Source organism: Pinus tabuliformis, chromosome 3_2 (genome assembly GCF_031772625.1).
Source record: "Pinus tabuliformis cultivar Carrire ecotype Pingquan chromosome 3_2, CPIR1, whole genome shotgun sequence".
NCBI classification, from domain to species: Eukaryota; Viridiplantae; Streptophyta; class Pinopsida; order Pinales; family Pinaceae; genus Pinus; species Pinus tabuliformis.
Window position 1 is genome coordinate 1271369260 of NC_142302.1, and position 3966 is coordinate 1271373225.

The following is a 3966-nucleotide window of genomic DNA, read 5'->3' on the forward strand; positions in this document are numbered from 1 at the left end:
TTGTACTTAACTATTTCCTATGTGTCGGAATATCCTAACATCCCCCCTTAAGAACAACTTGGGATAGGATTGAAGGATTTACAAATATGACACAATAGGAGAAGGAAGGAGGCACTAGAGCCTATCCCCCCTTAGTGACAACTTCCTGAACTCCAACCATAAATCGAAGTTTAGTGAACTTCGCCTCTGTGAGAGCCTTTGTAAAGATGTCTGCAACTTGATCATCTGTTGAACAATATTGCACTTCAAGAACATGGTCGTGAATGAGCTTTCTGATGAAGTGCATGTGCAATTCAATGTGTTTGCTGCACTGATGTTGGACTAGACCTTTGCATAGCTGAATGGCACTTTGATTATCACACCAAAGTGTAGTCGGATACTGCTGCTGAAAGCCAAACTCTGACAAGATCTGACGAAGCCACAAGGCTTCCTTACTAGCTTCTACAGCACCACGATACTCTGCTTCTGCTGAAGAAAGAGAAATGGCACCTTGTTTCTTGCAAGCCCATGTAATAGGTCCTGAACCAAGAGTGAACACATAACCCGCAGTAGACTTCCTATCATCAGGGTCACCAGCCCAATCGGAATCAGTGAAACCAACCAATAGAGGAGCTGCTTCGGCATTGTAATGAATCCCAAACTGAACTGTACCTCGAACATAACGAAGTATTCTTTTAGCTGCTTTCCAATGACTTTCATGTGGGTTTTGCATAAACCGAGCAACAAGGCCAACGACAAAGGAAAGGTCAGGACGAGTATGGGTTAGATACAAAAGTTTTCCTATAAGTTGACGGTATAAGGTAGCATCAACTTCAGGAGAAGTACAAGTGACTGAAAGTTTGACTTTAGACTGAAAGGGAGAAGGGGCTGGCTTACAGTCTTCCATGTGAAAATGGCGTAGAATATCACAGGCATACTTGGATTGGGAAAGGGAAATACCCTTGGATTGCAAGACTTGAAGACCAAGAAAATAATGTAAGTTTCCTAAGTCTGTCATTTCAAACTTCCTTTTAAGGCTAGACTTCACATGGTTTATAAGGTTGGGATCACTACCAGTCAGGATAAGATCATCAACATAAAGAACAAGAATGATAAGAGACTTGCCCACTTTCTTGGTGTAGACAGTATTGTCAGAATGACACCTAGAGAAGCCAGATTCTAAAAGAAAGTTATCCATTTTGGCATACCAAGCTCGAGGAGCTTGCTTGAGACCATAAAGGGATTTCTTAAGCCGACATACAAGGCTGGAGTCTGTTTGTATAAAGCCAATAGGTTGTTCCATATAGATTTCTTCATGCAAGTCCCCATGCAAGAAGGCGGATTTAACATCCATCTGATGGACTTCCCATTTGAAAGAAGCAGCAAGGGAAAGAACAAGGCAGATAGAGTTCATTTTGGCAACAGGGGAGAAGGTTTCAGTGTAGTCAATGCCTTCAACTTGTGAAAAAACCTTAGCAACAAGACGAGCTTTATGTTTATCAACTTTCCCATCTGGTCCATACTTGGTTCTATAAACCCATTTGCATCTAACAAGTTTTCGTCCCTTTGGTAGAGGAACAAGATCCCATGTATCATTTGCCAATAATGAATGATATTCTTCATTCATAGCTACTTCCCAATCTGGATGGCCTGAAGCTTCTGCAAAGGTGTCAGGATCATAATTCACTGAAGCTTGAGCCAGTAAAGAAGAGGCTCTCTCGAACTGAGAACGTGTATGTCGTTGATCTGTAGGATCACCGGCAAGATCACCTGCTGCATCCCAAGTAGCACGGACCCATTTTGGAACCTGAGGAGCTGAAGGAGGATCCTGAGTAGGTGGGGGAGGATTTTCATCCTCGCTTTCATCATCTGAAGAAGAAATATTTTCAAAAGTAGAAGAGATAGGGAGAGGTGGCACATCCGTCGAACTAGGCTCGCAGGCCGATATATTTTCAGCAAACTTTACATCTCTTCTAATGATAACATTTTTGGACTTAAGTGGAGTAAGTCTATATCCTTTGACATCTTTAGAATATCCAACAAAAATACATTTTTCACTCTTAGGTTCTAAAGCTTTATGTTTCTCATCTGGAATATGGGCCCATGCTTCACTTCAAAAAACACGAAAGTGACTTACATCTGGTTTGATTGAGCTCCATGCTTCTTCTGGAGTGATATTCTTTAAAACCTTAGTAAGAGTGCGATTTATTATGTAATTTGCACAGTTAATTGCTTCTGCCCAATAATTAAGACTAAGTCCTTTAGATTGAAGCATACAATTAGCCATTTCCTTTAAGGTGCGATTCTTCCTTTCAGCTACACCATTTTGTTGTGGAGTATATGGAACAATATGTTGCATTTGAATTCCATTCTCAGTGAAAAAGTTGATGAATGTGTTTTTAACATATTCTCCGCCATTATCAGATCTTAGCTTAAGAATTTGATGTCCAGATTGTTTTTCAACAAAGGCCTTAAAGGCCAAGAACATGTTAAATACTTCACTCTTGAGTTTTAAGAAGTATACCCAAGTGCGTCTGGAGAAATCATCAATGAAAGTTAAGAAATACTTGTAGCCAGAGAATGAAGCAACTGGAAGTGGACCACATAAATCACTATGCACAAGCTGTAAAGGGGCTGAGGCGTGCCAAGAGGCACGTTTTTCAAAACTGTCCCGATGATGTTTTCTGAGTACACATTCGGAACAAACACCATCTCTGCAAGATACCATTGGAAGACCTGTCACCATATTTTCTTTACATAGATTCTGAAGAGAGCGATAGTTTAAGTGACCAAATCGCTCATGCCAAAGTTTGCTCACTTCATCATTATGAGCAACAAATACTGAGGGAAGATTTGATGACCCAAAGTTGTGAAACTTATACAACCTTGTAGAATCATCAGCAATGTCAGTAGCTAAAATCTGTCTAGGATCTCGTAGGTCCTTAATTACAACATCGTGAGGTGAAAATTCAACGATTTTACCTTCACCTGAATGAGTTATCTGATATACAGATAGAAGGTTGCAGGATAAGGTTGGAACACATAATACATCATTAAACTGACCATTGTCTATATGGACAGTTCCAGTCCCTACAACACTAAGATATCTATCATCACCACCATATATATTTTTGGTGTTACAATCATTTAAAGAAGAAAACATGGCTTTGTTTTTGGTCATGTGATAAGAAGCTCTAGAATCAATGAGCCACTCATGAGAATGAGAAGAAGAAGATACATTTAGTGCATAGCCAGACCGAGATGCTTGACAACCACATGCAGAAAGTGCCATTCCTGAAGATGAAGTTGAAGTTGAAGATTGTTCCAAATGGATGTTATGCTTCTTCATTGCTACTTCCAAGGCTTCCATCTTATTAAAGCATTTGGATTCTAAGTGGCCATCTCGATTACAAAAGTTGCAATGTCTATCAGTCTTCTTCCCTTTGTTTTTATTTGTCTTATCATTTTGTTGAAATGATTTTTCATTTTGAGGTTGAAATTGCTTAGGACCCTTGTTTGGTTTAGGACCATTCTTTTTAGGATACAACTTCTTAGGATTCTTTGGATTTGGTTGCTGTTGGGCGGCTAACGCTTTCTTAGAAGAGTTTCCAAGATGAAGAAGACCAAGGTGTAAGAGTTTTTCTTGTTCTCTTATTAAAGAATCAAAAAAGGAATCAAAGGAAGGGGACTTGTAGGTTTGTCCTTGAGAAATGAAGGCTTCTCTTGTAGAATGGAAGGTGGAAACAAACACAGAATAGGCTGGTCCCAACTTAGTAAGAATGGAGTAGATAAGGCTACTATCTTCTTTCTTAACCTTAACACCTTCCAAGAGAAGTCTAAGGGTCTTGAACTTGGACAAAAAATCTTCAATGCAAGAAAAATTATTGGGGTCCAATGTAAGCAATTCATTTTCAAGTTGATGGGCTTTAAGTTCATTTTTAATTCCAAAGACTTTAGTAATCTGTTTCATTGCTTCATCAGGAGTAT